Here is an 18,167-nt window from a genome sequence, read left to right as displayed (position 1 = left end):
ACAGTAAAAGCATTCGATCCGCAAATATTTCCCACGTAAGCCTCTGCTCCACAGAGCTCTGAGCTGGGTCCCCGGGGCAGGACAAGGACCCCCCAGCACGACAGAAGCTGGGACGGGGTTTTCACAGGAACAGCAGGGACAGGAAGCAGGTGTGATCCGTCTCCCTGGGTGAAATCAAGGAAGGCTTCTTGGAGGAAGCGGTGCCTCGTAGTCTTAGAGATGATTGGGGTGTAGCGGATGCGTCAGTGGGAAGAGAGTGGGGGAGTCTTGTTGGGAAAAGCATTCCTGGAGGGGAGATGTGCATGTCTAGCGCATTTGAGGGTCACAGTAGGAAGGTGATGAGAAGAGAAGGGGCAGGACAAGGGCAGAGGAGGTGGGGCTGACCTCTCGGCGGTTTGTGGCTCTGATGTGCGGGGGCTCAGCCAGATGCCAGCAGGGGGCGCTCAAATCTCTTCAAACCACGGAATGTAGATCCGATTGGAGTTGGTCCCAGGGCTTCCTGTGACCTGGGGTGGAGGACGCTGGGGTCTCAGGGCCCCAGGCTGGATGCTGAAGGCAGGCGGGTGGACAGGAGACCCCACCGGAGACAGTGAGGAGGAGGGGTGGGAGGGCGCCTGCTGGGCCCCCATGGGGCCGCTGGCGGTGTCCTACAGGGACTGTAGCAGCCCACCGCGGTGATTTCAGGGATGATGTTGCTTTCCTTTCCAAATGTACGTGTTTGGGTTTAAAAAGAAAGTCCGCTTCCAGAAGAGTGTGAGTACACGGTGGCCCGTGGCCCGGGATGCTGTGGCCTCAGGCAATGAGTGACTGGAGTCAAGGACAGCGGAGACGGGCGCCTGGAGGGCTGGTGCGTCCGTCGTGCAGGTGAGCGCCGTCTGCGTGTCCGGACAGGACACCTCCCTGTCCCCTGTTTTCTCTCTCTCTCTCTCTCTCTCTCTCTCTCTCTCTCTCTGCTCCTCCCAAGCCCGCCCTCCTGGAGCCCAGGCTCCCAGTCCTGAGCACCCCGAGGTCTTTCCCCTGACCTCCCGCAGACCTCCCCGGAGCACTGCTCTGCGCCCGGTCTTCTCAGGGGCGCGGGGCCGCCGCAGGAGCCCAGGACCGCTGTGTGGGAGAGACAGACGCTGAGCACAGCAGAGTTTCAGGCAGCGATGGCCCCCCTCGGGAAGTAAAACAGGGCCACGGGCAGGTCGGCAAAGGCCTTCCTGGGGAGGGGGCCTGACCTGAGACCTACATGTCCAGGGAAGCCAGACGTGAGAGTAGGAATGTCCCAGAGAGAGCCCCTGAGGCGGGAATGGGTGTGGGGCTTTGGTGGCGGAAGAGGTGGGTTTGTAGGACACGCAGGGTTAGCCGCGCCGGTGGAGTGTCCTGCGGGCAGTTGGAAATAGGAGTTTGGTTCTCAGGGAGAGCTCACATGAGGGGGACCGTGGTGGGCGGGTTCGCAAGGCCTGGAACTAGGGGAGGTTGCTGCCTGGTCTGGATATATAAAGGTGGCCGAGGGGCAACCCACCGGTGCCACTGAAGGAAAGTGTGAGCGTTGCTCCCTAGAAGCGGGAGGCCCCTCGTGCCATGCAGGGCCACGGCCGGCACCGGGCTGGGGAGGAGGTGGCGAGAAGCCAGGGGCCGGCTGGGCCGCAGTCTTTATTGGTGTCTCCTCAGGAAAGGCAAGGCGAGCCGGGGAGCAGGTCAGGATCGGAGACTGAATACTTGGGGCAGGCTGGGGACGCAGGGTGGTCGCCAGCTGTCAGGTGCCCGGCGCTGGGTGCTGAAGGCAGGCGGATTATCAGCGTGCTGCGGGGGAATGGTTGGGGTGTGGACCCTGGAGCGGTCGGGGGGTTTGTGCTGTGATGTCCTCGCACCCAGGAAGGCTGGACCGCAGAGAGTCATAAACAACCTTGCTGTTCGTTTGGCCCTGTGATTGATGGATGTCAGGCAGATACAGAATCTAAGAGAACGGGGACAGTTGCCCAGAAGACAAGGGATGAGAGGGGCTGACAATGTGAGGGAGAGGCGGAGGAAGGGAAGGAGAATGGAGAGCCCCCCATGGTGCCTTGGAGTCCAGGTGAGGAAGGTGTTCAGTTCAGAGGCGTGACCCCCAAAGATGCAAAAGAACGAAGAGTAAGAAGTGACTCTCACCCCCTCCTGCTCCCCCGTTCCAGCCTCCGGGGTCCCTCCCTGGAGGCACCTGTCGTTTCCAGTTCCTGGCGGCTCCTTCCAGAGATGGTGCAGACAACTAACTTCAGGCTGCTGGGTGTAAACACAGTCTCCAGCTCCCTCCACCGTGTGTACATTTGTACACAGATGGTAGCACACTCCATCTGACCACAGGACCACGGGGATCAGTCCATGCCAGAGTGTAAATGAGCTCCTCATTCTCTTTATCACTTGCGTAAAGGCAGGCCCTTAACTGGTATCCCCGATTCTGGTCTCCCCCACCTGGAACCAGACTGGTGTTTCCAGAGCAGTTGCTCGGTCATAGCCTTTAAATGCCCCCGCGAAACTCTACTCCCTGGGAGGTGTGTCATCAGTTGATTGTAGCTACCAGTACTTAAAGCACCAGAGTTTGTGAATGGTTTCATTCCTTTTCTGAAGGAATGACAGCAGTTGTAATGCCGTTGTTCTAATAATACCAAAGTAGGTTAGGAATCTTTTGGTTGCATGGAATAGAAATGGTGCCAATCTGTCTTAAATAAAAGGGGAAATTTATTGGCTCTGGGAAGCTGAGAAGTGCAGAGTAGTGTCAGCTGCAGGTATGGCTGGCTCCAGAATTCAGACAATGTCATCAGGACCAGGTTGGTCTCTAATTCTTCACCTCGTCCCCTGTCCAGGCTTAAGCCCTAGGATTCACTTGTAATGGGACAGGCACCAGTTCGGTCCCCCTCCTTTCTGGTCTAGGAGGTAAGAATAAGAATCTCTTTCCCAGAAGTCTAAGTGAAAGTCTCACGTTATCTCTGTAATAGTTAGACAAGGCTAAGCTGTGGTGACCAGTAGACCCCCAAATTATGTTCTGTTATGTCCTGTTATATGTATTGTTATTATATCATGTTACATATGTTATGTAATATAATTTTATATAACTATAATATAATTTATATAAACTATAAAACCATATTTCACTCTTGTGTAATTTCCATGGTGGACACTCCTGGTCTTTTCTCCCTCAGGTTTTCGAGGATTCTGACCCTTTCCATCCTGGGGTTCCACCATCCTCTTTAGGGCAGGAGTCTGTAACTTTTTCTGTAAAGGGCCGGATGGTAAATATTTTAGGCTTTGAGGGTCTCTGTCACACAGACATTGTCTTCTTCTCCTTCTCCTCCTTCTCCTTTACACCCCTTTAAAAATATAAAAATCAGGGGCACCTGGCTGGCTCCGTCAGAGGCATAGGTGACTCTTGATCTCAGGGTCCTGAGTTCAAGCCCCACGTTGGGTGTAGATATTATGTAAATAAACAAATATTTTTTAAAAACCTATAAAACCCATTCTTAGCTTTTGGGTCAGGCAGAAACCATCCCACAGACTACACGTGGCCCACACGCCTTCACTGGCTGCCCTCCCCCCTGAGCCTTGACCTCTGCACCTCATCAGCAGAAGGGAAAAGGAAAACCAGTAGACAACACTCCCACTTCTAAGCCTCGTGTGGGCAGCTGCACGCATCTCTTCACCTGCTCCATTATGTAGCCCCAGGCGCACGGCCATGCCGAGCTCAGAGTCTGCATGGGAAGAACAGGAGCCGGGTTCCTGGTCTTGTTGGTACAGCCTCACTGGCCCTCGTAAGGTCAAATCCCTTAATGAATCTGTGAGCGTATCAGTCAGTTTTTGCTGCGTAACAACCTGTCTCGGTCTCCCGAGGGCACTGTCACAAGGAACCACCTACTGGGTGGTTCAAAACCACAGAAATATATCCTCTCACCATTCTGGAGGCCACAAGTCTGACACCAAGGCACCAGCAGGAACTTGCTCCCTCCAAAAGCTTGGGAGGACACTCCATCTTCACCATCTCCTAGCTTCTGGGGGCCACCTACGGTGCTGGGTGTTCTTTAACTTGCGGCCCCATCACTCTGCCTCTGTCTTCACGTGGCCTTTCTCCCTGTGCCTCCTCCTTGTGTCTGTATCCAGAGCTCCCTCTCCTTTCTCATGAGGACATCCGTCCCTGGACTTGAAGCCCCCCCCTCATCTGGTATGACCTCATCTGAGCTTGATCACATCCGCAAAGACCCTGTTTCCGAATAGGGTCGCATTCATAGGTGCCAAGGGTGAGAACTTCAACATAGCTTCTTGAGAGACACAATTCAACCCACTACACACACCACTGAGTCTTCTCACTCCAGAGTTGCACCCTGTCCACCGTCCCACAGTGTGGGCACCAGGCTGGCAGATCCCTGACCGCTGCAGGGAGCCACGTGGGTCTCAATGCCAGGGTCCACGGGTTGTACCTGATCCTAGGGAGTGAGCATTCTGTCCTGGGAAGTGTGAAAGCCAAACTGGGTTTGAAAGTGACTCAACTGAAGGAACTTAATTCACATCCAGTAACACACTGAGCACTCCTGGGCTGGGTGCCAGGAACAGAGGTGATCGCAGCCCACAGGGGAGATAAACGAAGAAACAGTTGCCTCAAAATATGGTGAGTGCAATCCTAGAAGGGGCTAAGCACAAAAGGCTAATACGAAGCCAGAGGTGGGAGAGAGTAGGGGGGTTGGAGAAGGCATTCTGGGTGGGTAGGTAGAGTGAGTGCATCAGATGGGGGAGCGGAGAGGCGGATCTGAGCAGTACGGACACAGATGGACACATTCATCACTCGGGGGCAGTAACAAAAGCCCAGGGAGTGGACAGGCCCTGAGGGAAGTGGGGGGAGATTGAGAGAGAGAGAGAGAGAGGCAGGAAAGATGGAAGGGGAGGAGATGGACAGGAGGGGGAAGGAAGGCAAAGGGAGGGAGGGGCAGAACGAGCTAAAGGAACAGAGTTCCAGACAGAACAAAGCAAGCTGAGAAGGACAAGTACAGTATGATAGAAATAAAGCACAAATGATACCATGTGTTTTCAATGAATTCAGAATTATATGTAAATACAGTTCATATGTACTCAGAGAACCCAGGACAAGCTGCCAACAGAAGGGGGGGGAGGGGAGGTCCCAGGAGTAAAGAGGGGCGGTGGACAAGGGGGATTCTAACTGGAACTGCAACGTGACAGGCCTCTGATTTTTTAAAGGAGAATATATGTATACTTTGTTTCGCTTCTCGGACATAACACAGAGCAAAAGGACTGAGCGCCAAAATGCCAAAATGGCAGCAAGCGGCCAGTTCTGGGTTTCCATCTGGTGGTTGTTTAATCTTTATTCTTTAAATGAGCATGTATCATTTTTAATTAAAAAAAAAAAAAGAGGGGCGCCTGGGTGGCTCAGTCGTCAAGCGTCTGCCTTCGGCTCAGGTCATGACCCCAGGGTCCTGGGATCGAGCCCCGCATCGGGCTCCCTGCTCCGCGGGAAGCTGGCTTCTCCCTCTCCCACTGCCCCTGCTTGTGTTCCCTCTCTAGCTGTGTCTCTCTCTGTCAAAATAAATAAATAAATAATCTTAAAAAAAAAAGAGAGTAGTTTTTCTTAAAAAAAAAATCTGAAAGCAAAAATGCCAAAATGTCACATATTAACAGTGGTTCATTCAGAGTCGTGGGGCATGAGATGTTGTCATTTTCCTGAGTCCAATTTCCCCAAATTAAAATGAGGCACAGGACAGGGGCCAGAGCCCGAGGACCCCAGCATTTGGGATAAGGCCGAGCCCCCAGCAGCCCTATCACCCCGGCTTGGGAGCCCCTCAGGCAGAGTCTTGCTGAAGACACACCAACCCTTCTTCCCAGGTCCCACAGTGGTGCAGCTTTTTCCCTCTCGAGGCTTTTAGAAGAAAGAAGAAAAAGTCCATCTTCTTCCATATGTTTATCTCACTCCGGGGAATTCTCTGGAATGGAGAAAAGAACCCAAGTGGCATTTGTTTGCAGTGAAAAACAGAAGAAGAAAAGCCCTGTCAGCTGGAAAGTGTCCTCAACCAGGGGAAGGGCCCTCTCCCGCGCAGCCTGTTATTAATACGGATGTAATGACATTAGGCTGCCTGATTAAGTCAGCAGCCCTGGGCCCCGCCACCCCGTATCCTGCAGTTACAGCCTCATTTTTCAATTATGCTTTAATTTGAACATCTTCCAAAAATGCCTGGTGAACACAAGAGTCCAAGAGGAGAACCAAGCACGTTTCAGCCTGTCTTGTTTCTTTCCCCGTGAAGCCGACGAAGCATGTTGCCAGCTCAAGGAGTCTGGGATCGCTCTCCAAATCCTGACGCTCCGTCTCAAAAAAGAATTATGGGAGCCCTATCAACATGTCACTGGTTGTCCCTAGTAATAACACAGAAGACATTTAGAGCTGAGAGGATTCTCCAGAGATCTAGTCCCAGCCTCTTTACTGATGACTGGGGAAACTGAGGCCCAAAGGAGCCCTAAATTGCTTGGAGCCCAGCCAGACCCAACTCAGAGATTCTGGATTTCTAAACCTGAATCAAAAGGAGCAAAGACCTTAAATGGATGTTGGTGCCTCTGTGGCGCCATCCTGTCACCATAATAAATGGAGGGGCCTTTGCCACTCAAGAGGCTGTACAGATGGGGGGGAGGAGGGGTCCCCCCCCCCCGGGTACCTGCTTGCAGTTCCCAGAGCCGCCACCAGGTGGCCCCTGGCATCGCCAACCACAGTTTCCGTGTTCCAACAGTCTGGCTCCACAGGAGCAGTAACAGTGCAGAAAGCTCAGTGTTCCCCACCCTCCCCCCTCACTGTAAATCTGACCAGCTGAAAAGTCAGGTCTTCAAGTCGGGGGAGGCGCGGGAGCACAGGGGCTGGACGGAGAGGTCTACATGTGTCCTGAGCATCCCGTCTCCTATTTGTGAGCCTTGCCTTACTCACCTGTGAACAGGTGTGTTACTAGCCACCTTCTCCACAGAGTTATGATGATGATAATGGGTGCGAAGCCCCGCGGGAGTGGCTGTCCGGAAGTTTCCAAAGGCCAGACTGCAAAGCAGATCCCCTGGGAGCTTGTTAATAAGCATCACCCGGGCCAACCCCTACAGAGTCAGATGGAGAAGGTTCAGAGCAGGCAAGTCCATAGTGAGGCCCCTCGCCCCTCACAGGCAGGCGGCAGTGCGACTGTGTCTGCCATCTCCACACAGGATACTGGTGAGGGGAGCAGGTGTCCTGAGCCTCCGCCCGGGGCCCAGAGCTCCCCCCACTGCACCACAGCCGTCCCTCCACCATGACACCTGCCACACCAGGGAGCGCTGTCTGGCAGGAGGTGGACGTGGAAATGGTTACAGCCCCGCCTGGAAAGGGGTGACCTCGCAGTGGGATGTGGTGCATGCTGGGATGCAGTCCCCCTTGGTGAGGGGCGCAGCAAGGCACCTATGACCAGCCATGGCCCAGAAAGCCTGGCACTTGTCAGTGACAGACTCTACAAATGAAAGAGGGTTTCAAGTTATTCCTGTACAAATATCAGTCTCATCTAGGATTTCTAGAATGTCCTGGGGTACAGCTTGCACAACCATGCAGAGATCTGGGTCCGACCCATGCACTTGTGTCCTGCTGAGGCTGCCCTGGGACAGTGGAAAAGACGGATTCTTTGTGCTTTGTGGGGGCAAAGGGAATGGCGTTTGGAGAAGAGGGATTTGAGCTGGGTCTTTGAGGAGGTGAGAGGATGCTCCAGGAAGTGAGGGCGTGCAGGAAAAAGGGCAGAGGCCTGCAAAAGGCTGATATTTGGACAGGTCTGGAGGGAGGACAGTGGGCAATGGGTAATGGGGTGGGACCAGAGCTCGAGGACAGCCCCTCCGGAAGGTGAGCCTGGAGCAGCGGGCCAGGGAGAGGCCCGGGAGAGGAGCCAGACAAATGGGAGGTGTCTGCTCTCTGGGACAGTTCCCTCCCTGGCAGGCAGGATGGACGGGAGAGGAGCGGGTGAGGAGGTGGCACAGGCCCACGAGTGCAGGGAACACAGGTGGCTCTGAAGTGAAACCAAGGGCAGGTTCCCTGAAACTCCAGGCCCAGAGGGCTCAGCAGAGCAGGCAGCGAAGCGTAATTCGGACCAACTCACTGTGTGATTGTGGACAAGCCTTGTCTCTCTCAGCCTTCGTTTCCTTATTTATGTAGTAAAAAAAAAAAAGTGGGTGAGGTGGCCCTTCCAATACGGACCTTCCAGAGTTGTCTGAAGGGCATATCCTCATTCCTTAAGGAAAATACCAGCTATCAAGAATGATGGAGACATCTATGCCACATATAGGTCACTTCTGGACATGCCCTTGACCCTGTCTGAAGAGTCTATTTCATGTGAGTTCCAGCAAGGGCTGCTGCATGTGGTTGCACAGGCTGCACACTGCACAACTCCAGGCACTGCTATTTCTTTAGACCAGAATATGATGGAGCCATGCTGTTTGCTGAGAGCATCCCGGCTGTTCCTGGAATGCCTACTCCCAGGATCCTGGATTCTAGGCTGACCTGCTCTGTCACATGGCAAAACCATCCCCTCTCTGGGCCTCTGTCCCTTTCTCCTATAAAGTAACTGGGATGAGCGGCCTCTGAGGCCTTGTCCAGCAGCTATGTTCACAATGCCAGAACTACTCACCTCTGGGGAATGCGCAGCAGCTCCCCCATGGCTGATACAGAGGTCATGACCACTGTCCGGGTTCTTGACAGACGCCAACATTGAAAGGGCCACGTGGCCTCTCCTGGATGGCCCCTCTCTGCCAATCCTGGGAGCCGAGATTTGTCTGTGGGCCTACGTGCTGTAGAACAGCTTCCCCTGGGCTCAGTCCAACCCACAGGCTCCTGGGAGCCCCAGGGGACTCATTCTATGCATCAGCTGCTTCCTCCTGGCCATGGCCATGACCCAGGGCTTCATGACTGCCTTGGCTGCCAGGTCAGCATTACATATCCAGGCTGAGCAGTTGCTCACAGCGGCACCTGACAGCTGGGTGGTTCTTACTCAAATGATCATTATCTCCTTTAAATAAAACATCTGGATTTGCTGCTGAGGAAAGCAAACAGGACATTCATCTCAGGGACTCTAACCCGTGGACGGGGTTGATGGGATTCATTGCCTTGCAGGAACCTGGCCCATTACAGAGCATAATTAACATAATGAGTAGCATTTCCTCCACGCTTTAGTCTATGAAGTTCCTTTCATTCATTAAGTCATTCAACAAACACTGAGGGCCTGCTCTGAGCTAGCTCACGGGGGCTGTGGACCGGAACCAGCTCCAAATCCAGGTATTGCTCAGAATTGCTCACAGCTTGCCTGGCTCCTAGTTCATTTGATTCTTACAGTCACTTTGTGAGACAGGAATTATGCTCACCCCTGTTTTGCAGGATGGGAAGATGAGGGGGCTTATCCAAGATCCCACAGCTAAAGGCCAAGCTAAACCCCAAAGGCAGACAAGAGACTCCAGCCCCCAGGTTTTTGTTCCCCCCCCCCCCCCCCCCCCCAGGTGCTGCGGCCTGGGGCCAACACCAGCCCTTTCCTCCAGTGTCTCTTGTCTGTACAGAGAGAGGGAGCCCTGGATGGTGACCCAGCTCTGACGTGAGCAGATCCTTTGATCCCGTGTCTCGGGCAGATTTGGCAAACGAAGGAGTTTGCTTCAAAAATCAAGTTGGCAGATCTAGAGCTCTAAATCAGAGTAGACCCTGCCTGACAAGCCAACTGGGCAAGCAGGTGTTCGGGCCAAGTTGGAAATACGCACAACTCACCCTTATAAGCTATAAACACACAGCGATCTGAGTTCGTGCTGTCCATCATCGGGCCTATGAGTTGACGTCCGCAGTTTCTGAGCCAAGTTTTAGCCCAGAAGCAGAAGTTCATTTCTCCCACAGAGTCTCACGTTTAAATCAGGTGCTGGGCGGGGAGAGGAGAGTGAAGGGACCGGCTGGGAATTGGCCACGCCGAGGACGGGGTGGGGGGCGGCCACAGCCCACAGATCCTGGAGGACTAGTGAGCCTCTGCAACAGCAAGGGAGCTCAAGGTGCCCTGTCCGCCCGGTCAGCTGTCCTTGACCAGGGAGTCCAAGCGCGGAGCACTGTGGTCAGGAGCAGGGGCGGTGGAGTAGAAGGCAGCCGGAATACTGGCCCTACTGTCGGTGGGATGCTTGCCCCAGCCCCTCCCCCAGCGCTACCCCCCCTCTCCACGCTGTCCTGTGTCCTGGGAGGGCGATCACTGCTTCTCAGTAGTTCCCCACAATGGTGGGCACGTGCACAGGATCGGGATACCGGAGAGTGAAGCTGGGGTGTTTATTCCCCCTGGCTCTTTCCCTACCAGCTGGACTGCCCTCTCCCACAGCCTCTACCCGGGTTTTGGGTAGAGGCTCTCACTCCTTGCCCTTCAGGCCGAGAGGTGGCAATAGCTCCCAGGTGTTGTCAGCCCTGAGACCCTGCACAATCCCATGTTGAAAGCCCCGCCCACGACTTTGTGAACGTCCCTTCTCAAACTCGCGGGGATTTCTCCCAGGATGCTGGGGATGCAACCATTCCTGTGCATCAGAGAATCTAGGAACATCAACCTTGAGATGCACTATCAATTCTATTTCCCACTAAGAATAAACCTCTGCCATAACAGTGACACAAATGAGACCCTTAAACAGTGACGCTTCTGGAGCTCCTGAGCGGCTCAGTCGGTTCAGTGTTTGCCTTCAGCTCAAGTCATGATCCCGGGGTCCTGGGATCGAGCCCCACATCGGGTTCCTTGCTCTGCAGGAAGCCTGCTTCTCCCCCTGCTTGTGCACGTGCTCTCTCTCTCTCTCTCTGTTAAATAAATAAAATCTTTTAAAATAAATAAATTTAAAATAGAATAAATAAAATACATTTTAAAAAACCAGTGCCACTTCCCTGTCACTTTAATTTTTTAATTCCATATTTATTGAAAAAACTGTTTTCGATTTGTTCAGACCCAGAGGGTTTTTAATTTTTTAATTTTATGTATTTATTTATTTTTAGAAAGAGAGAATGCAGGGGTGGGGAAGGGGCAGAGGGAGAGGGAGAATCTTTTTTTTTTTTAAGACTTATTTTAAGATTTTATTTACTTATTTTAGAGATAGAGAGTGCAGGAGAGTGGGAGGGGAGGGGCAGAGGGACAAAGAGACCCCCCGCTGAGCTCAGAGCTCAGTACAGGGTTCGATCTCATGACTCTGAGAGCATGACCTGAGCTGAAACCCAGAGTGGTACGCTTAACTGGCTGAGCCACCAGGTGCCCTGACTTGTTTGTCTTTTTTTTTTTTTTTAAATAATGTATCACCCTTGTATATACATTAAAAGGAAAATACAAGCAAAGTAAGTCAATCAAGGTGTTAAGGTATTCCCTTCACACTCAGAGCTCACTCTTGCCTCTGGGTCATCACATCCATGTTTGTCCACATTGTACCAGCTCTGGGCCATCACAAGCACTGGTGATGCAACATTTCTTAAAGAAATGCTCCACTGTTGTCTCTGGGATTTTTTTTCCCCAAGCCACTGCCCACATTCTGCAAATTCTTGTGTGCAGGCATGGGCAATGACAACTCTACAATGACAGTCAACTATCAGCAGCAACTGTAAAGTGTGCCTCCATTTCAGAGATGATACAATGTGTATGTCAGAATCAATGAAATATGAGTTTTAATTCCATTGACCTTAAGCAAGTCCATTTGCCTCTCGGGGGCCTTTGTGGTTTCATTTGTAACAAGGCATATTTGCCCAACTTGATCGACAGATTCAATGTAATCCCCAACAAAACTGCAGCAAGTTATCTTTCCGGTATCAACGAACCGGTTCTAAAGTTTATTTGGAAAGATAAGAGACCAAAATAGCCAACATCACCCTAGAGAAGAACGAAGTCGGAGAACTGATACTACCCAACATCAAGAGTTACTGTAAATCTACAGCAATCAAGACAGTGTGGAACTGGTGAAAAAACAGACCAATAGATCAAAGGAACAGAATAAAGAGCCCAGAAAGAGACCCACACATAGAGTCAACTGCTCAGTCAAGGAGCAATAGCAATACAATGGGGCAATTTAATAAACTGGCTCTTCAAAAAATGGCCCCAGAACAACTGGACGTCCACATGCAAAAAAAAAAAAAAAAAAAGATCTAGACACTGACTTTATACTCTCCATAAACACTAACTCAAAATGGATCATGACTTAATATAAAACACAAACCTATAAAACCTCTAGAAGAACACATAGGTGACCTTGGGTTTGGCCATGAGTTTTTAGATCCAACACCAAAAGCACAATCCATGAAAGAAAAAACTTGTAAGTTGGACTTCATTAAAATTAAAAACTGCTCTGTGAAAAAAAACACTTGAGAGAACAAAAACACAAGCTATAGAAGGGGAGTAAATATTCCCAAAACATGTATCTGATAAAGGACTTGTATCCACAATCTATAAAGAATGCTAAAAATGCAACAGTTACAAAAACAAACAACCCAGTTTAAAAAATGGGAAAAAGGTCTGAGCAGACATCTCTCCAAGGAAGATACACAGATAGCAAATGAGTGTATGAAAAGATGCTTCACATCAAGTGTCATCAGGGAAATACAAATTAAAACAACAATGAGATGCCATCACTCACCTATCAGAATAGCCCAAATCTGGACCTTCCAAAATCTGACAACGTCAAATGCTGGCAAGGATGTGGAGCAACAGGAACTCTCTTTCGTTGCTGGTGGGAAAGCCAGTCATTTTGGAAGACTGTTTGGTGGTTTCTTACAAAACAGAACAAAGTGGGGGGGCAGTTTAGGGCAGTAAAACTATTCCATATGACATTGTAATGGTGGATCCGTGGTATTATATGCTTGTTAAAACCCATAGAATAGGGATGCCTGGGTGGCTCAGTCGTTAAGGGTCTGCCTTCGGCTCAGGTCATGATCTCAGGGTCCTGGGATCGAGTCCCACATTGGGTTCCCTGCTCAGCAGGAAGCCTGCTTCTCCCTCTCCCACTCCCCTGTTTGTGTTCCCTCTCTGGCCGTCTCTCTCTGTCAAAAAAATAAATAAAATCTTAAAAAAAAAAACCCATAGAATATACAACAGAGTGATCCCCAATGTCAACTAGAGATTCTAGTTCATAGTAATGTATCTAAATGGCTCATCAATCTCAGCAAATGTACCACACAAATGTAAGATGTCAATATTAGGAGACGTGGTGTGTGTAAGGGGGTCATATGGGAAATTTCTATACTAGCTCCTCTATTTTCTGTAAACCCAAAACCATTCTAAAATAATGAAGTCTATTTAAAAAACAAGGAGGTACATTTATTTATTTATTTATTTATTTGTCAAATAGGATTTTTTCTCTTTTCTTTTCTTTTTTTAATTTACTTCAGAGAGGGAGAGAGAGAGAGAGCAAGCATGAGTGGGAGGAGGGGGAAAGGGAGAAGCAGACTCCTCCCTGAGGAGAGAGCCCAATGTGGGGCTCGATCCCAGGAACCTGGGATCATGACCTGAACCGAAGCAGATGCTTAACTGACGGAGCTACCCAAGCGCTCCAAGGAGGTGCATTTATATCTCCCTCCTTGGGCTGCTGTGAGGTTTGAACAAGATGACGAGGGACAAGCACTTGGTACATGAGCTGACATGTAAAAGGTCACCAACACCTGCCAACGTCTGAGGGTGTTGTCGTGTTTTCGGATGGGCTAGGCTGGATTCTATCCCCCAGAAAGCCACGGCCAAACACCTGGGGGCCTTCAGAGTCTACGTAGACAGGGTCTGAATGTCAAAGAGCTCTCGGTTTTGTAAGATGGTAAGAGTTGGACACAGTTCTCATTAGGTGAAGGAGGCAGCCGTCATGAGGGAACGGCCCAGGCACGAAGAAGCAGGAAATGAGGGACTGAACCAGGTCAGGGAGCATTAGCTCTGGAGGCTCTCACACCACAGACCTGGTCCCTGCTTCCATGGAGGTGGCATTCGTGGCTCACCATTGATAGAATTCTATAGAACTTGTGTGGGTTTTTTTAAAGGGAAAGAATCTTTTTAAAGATATTTCTTTATTTGAGAGCGAGAGAGTGTGAGCATGGTGGGGAGGGGGAGAAGGAGAATCTCAGGCAGACTCCCCGTGGAGCGTGGAGAATGGGGCCAGACTCGGGACTTGATCTCACAACCCTGAGATCACGAGCTGAGATCACGACCTGAGCCAAAACCAAGAGTCCGACGCTCAACCAACTGCACCACGTAGGTGCCCCAATGGGAAAGGTTTAAAAAAAAATGAGGGAGGAACCAGCTATGCCAAGTGCCTGGGACGAGCTGCCTTCTCAGCTCAGAAGCTTCGGATCCACCAGAGAAAGGTGCTGGAGTTCTTGCGCTGGGTCCTCCCTCCCTCCCATCTTCTCCGCATGCTGGTGGTAGCAGGAGTGGTGCTCACCCTCTGAGTTTCTCCTCCGCCCAAGAATGCCACGGCAGGCACCGGGTTCCTTCTGCTCTCTGCTCTGAGAGTTGCAGATCACGGCCTCCTGGGACGCAAGCTACTACCTTTAGTTCCTGCCCTCCAAGAAGACCTGAGGTCTTGCGGTAGTTGGAAGGAGGCTGAGTAAGGGAAGTGAGGAGCAAGAAGTGCAGGACAATTGGCAGGCAGGACGAAAACGGACATGAAGATTCACTGCCAACGGCCGTGTCAGTGGACAGGGACTTGCAAATGCCAATCCAGAAGCAGCAGGGCTCAGGGCCTTCCGAGGTAGCCTCTGACTCAGCCGGGCATCGGAGAAGACTGGGGTCTTTCCCTCGCAAGTAGCATTTGGGTGCTGTGGTCAACTCTCTCCCAACCCCAGCCCGTCCGCGCCCTAGGAGTGTGACTGTGCTGGCCATGTGACTTGCTTCCAAACAGGCTGTGGTGGGAGTGACAGTGTCAGCTCTGACCCTAGACCTCGAGAGGTCTTGGGTGCTTTGGCTTTCTCCTTGGACCACTGTCCACAGCCCCAGGCCTGCCTGTCACAGGTGGATAGGTGACCACGTACAGCAGAGGACACCCAGCTCCACCTGTCCGGAAATCAGCCAAGACTGGCTCACATCAACAGAACAGCCCAGCCAACACATACACAGACTGGGGAGAAATAAAAATGGTTGTTTAAGCTCCAAAAATTGGGGATATTTTATGCTGCCATAGCTAACTAGCTCAGGGATATTTTCTTTCTCTAATATTCCTATGGGTTTCTTTGCATAGCCCTGATGATACATATTTGCACATATAATTGGGCAGCCAGGAGTTTTTCATTTAGCTTTATAGCCTAAGTATGTTTCCATGTAACTACATGTTTTGTATAACCATCATTTTAATAATTATTTAATAATACATGTTTACAACCCGGGGGGGGGTGGCAAACCATTGGCCTGAGGGGCAAATCCAGCCTGTCACCTGTTCTTATTAATAAAGTTTTATTGGAACACAGCCTTACTTGTTAATGTATACATTGTCTATGGCTGCTTTCAAACTACAACAGGGAATTGAGTAGTTGCAACAGAGACCATATGGTTCAATAAGCTAAAAATATTTACTATCCAGCTCTTTTCAGAAAACATTTGCCAGCCCTTGTTTTAAACATGCTTTTGCCAAATTCTTTTCAAAATGATCGTCACAGAAGAACTATCTATATCCAGGATAGCACCCAGTGTTTGTTTGTTTTTTTGTTTTGTTTTAATCTTTGCCCATTTTAAAGATAATAAACATAGTATCTTGTTTTGATTTGGGTGTCTTAGATTACTAGTAAGCCTGAGTATTTTTTCCATGTTTTATTTACTTCCTAGATCATTTCTTTTGTGAATTCCCTATTGCTCACTTACCTGCTGGAGGATTGTTCTTATTTTTTGACTGATTTATGTAAGCTCTTTACGTAAATAAAACAATGATTTTAAAAAGCCCAAAGACCAGATATTAGCCAATAAATAAATAAATAAATAAACTCTCAATCCACCTCTGTCATTACGTGTCATAAACCCACAAACCCAAAAACCTTTGCAGAGGCATTTCTAGTCAGGTACCTGTGCAATGCCCTCAAGCTCCCGAGCTCAGTTTCCTCCTCTACAAGATAAAAATAGAGTAATTTTTTTCATGGTGTTCTCCTGGAAACTTAGTGAGAGCTGAAAACCACTCAAGAAGAGAGAGGTATTGCCGCTATCATTACGACCCACGTAAACAAGCCAGCAGAAGTTAAAACATCAAATGCATTCTGCCTGACTTTTTAAGGATGACATGGAGCTGTGGCATTAAACCAAGTTCGTGGCTCCGAACGCCACAGTTAGGATTCTCTCAGTTATAAGTGAGAGAAAGCCCAGCTCAAATAGGCTTAAGCCAAGTAGGACACCTGTTGGCTCTGGTAACTGTAAAGTCCAGGTCTGCAGGTATAGCCAGATCCAGGAGCCCATACAATGTCATGAGCACTTGCTTTCTTTCTCTGCATCTCTTGAGTCCGCCATCCTCTGATTTGCTTTGTTATCAGGAAGGCTCTCTCCTGTGGATGCCCACAGATCCTGGCTTACATTCAAGCAGCCCAGCCACCCCAGCGCAAAGAGCAGACTTCCTATTCAGTGCTTCTAGGAAACGTTCCAAGGCCAGACTCCAGACCGGGGTCACGTGTCCTCCCCGAGCCAATCACTGTGACCAGGGTGTGGCACTGGCTGAGGGGCTGGGTCTGGTGGATGGCCTCCCTGCCTGAGAATGGGTCAGGGTGGGTTGTCAGAGGAAAAGGAGGGGCTGTTGCTAGACCACAGGCACAAATCAGATATCTCTGCAGGTACCCAAGGGCCCACATGGGGAGCCAGGGGGGCCAAGGGGTGAAGGGACATTGTTTCAGGCAGACTACCTCCCTGGTTATCTGTTTCGTAGAGTGGACCTGCTGTAAGATTGTGTTTGGGGAACAGCTGCTGCTGTTAAGTGAGTTTGGACCTTCTTGATATAGATAGAGGGAAGTATATCCAGAGAAAAGGCTGAGGCTGTGCCCCATCCCACTTTTTGCCAGCGACCATTGAGGAACCAGCGGCATGGAGACTCTGAGGACGTGAGCACCACACTCCCAGAAGGAGCGTTTATTGGGCACCCCTTTGTGCTGGACCCGGGATTACAGCAGGAACCAGACACAGACCTATCCCTGGGGGGCTCACGTTCAAATTGGGCAGACGGCAACAAGAAAAGAAGTAAATACCATGCTGCCTTATATTGTAGTCAGATAAGAAAACCTTGGGAAAATGAGAGAGAGTTGAGGGGACACTTTAGCGAGGATGGCCAGGAAGGGCCTCTTTGAGGAAGTGACACTGAGCTGAGATCCTTGAGAAGGAAACTCACAAAAGGAGCATCCTGGCGGAGGGAATGGCAGGTGCAAAGGTCCCAGCGTGGACGGTGCTTTATGTATTGGAGGGACAGATGTCAACAGCTTTGGAGCAGAGTAAATGAGGGGGAGAGCAGATGAGGGTGAGCAAGGGGCCGGGTGATGCAGGATGTCACAGGCCTTGGCAAGGAGGTCGGAGCACTGGTCAGGTACAGGGAGCAAGTAGCCAAGGGAGAGATGGCAAGCTGGTTCTCCAGGGCCAGAGCAGGGCATGGCTCAAGGGTGTGGCAATGAGAGCTATAAGAAGAGAGTTTCACTTCCAGCTCACTCAGAAAGAAGACTTTTCCATCAGTCAGTGGTGTCCTACCGTGGAATGGGTGGCCTAGAGGTAGTGAGCTATCTGTCCCCAGAGGTATGCAACCAGGATACAATGACGGAACAGGTTAGAATGCTGGGAGTGCACGGTGGCTTGGTGAGATCAGCCGAGGAAAACAGAACCAAACAGGATAATAATGCTTAACAAAGTTTACAGTGGCAACGGACCCACTTAAAACATTTTAGCAGCAGCCTGCTGCGATCAGAGCAATCTCTGGAAATGATTTATTTTCATATAAAAATGAGACATTTCCCAACAGCCTCGAGACAGCCCCTGGGGTGAGGATCTCATTGGACAGCGCCTCCCCCGGGTCCGGGATGCTCGGCCCTGAATTGCCTCCAGCCTTGGCAGGGGGCTGATTGCCTCTCCGAGGGGAGGCGGGGGCGCAGGCCCTGCCAGCATTCCGGAGAGTTACTTCTCCAAAATAAACCTCGCATGAGCATTTAAATGTGCGGCTGAGCATGAAGTACAGTCAACAATTTTATCCCAAGAATGCAAATGAAT

This window comes from Callorhinus ursinus, unplaced genomic scaffold (genome assembly GCF_003265705.2).
Source record: "Callorhinus ursinus isolate GAN/ISIS: 27379988/994484 unplaced genomic scaffold, GSC_fseal_2.0 scaffold8, whole genome shotgun sequence".
Taxonomy (NCBI): domain Eukaryota; kingdom Metazoa; phylum Chordata; class Mammalia; order Carnivora; family Otariidae; genus Callorhinus; species Callorhinus ursinus.
This window is presented reverse-complemented; position numbering follows the sequence as displayed.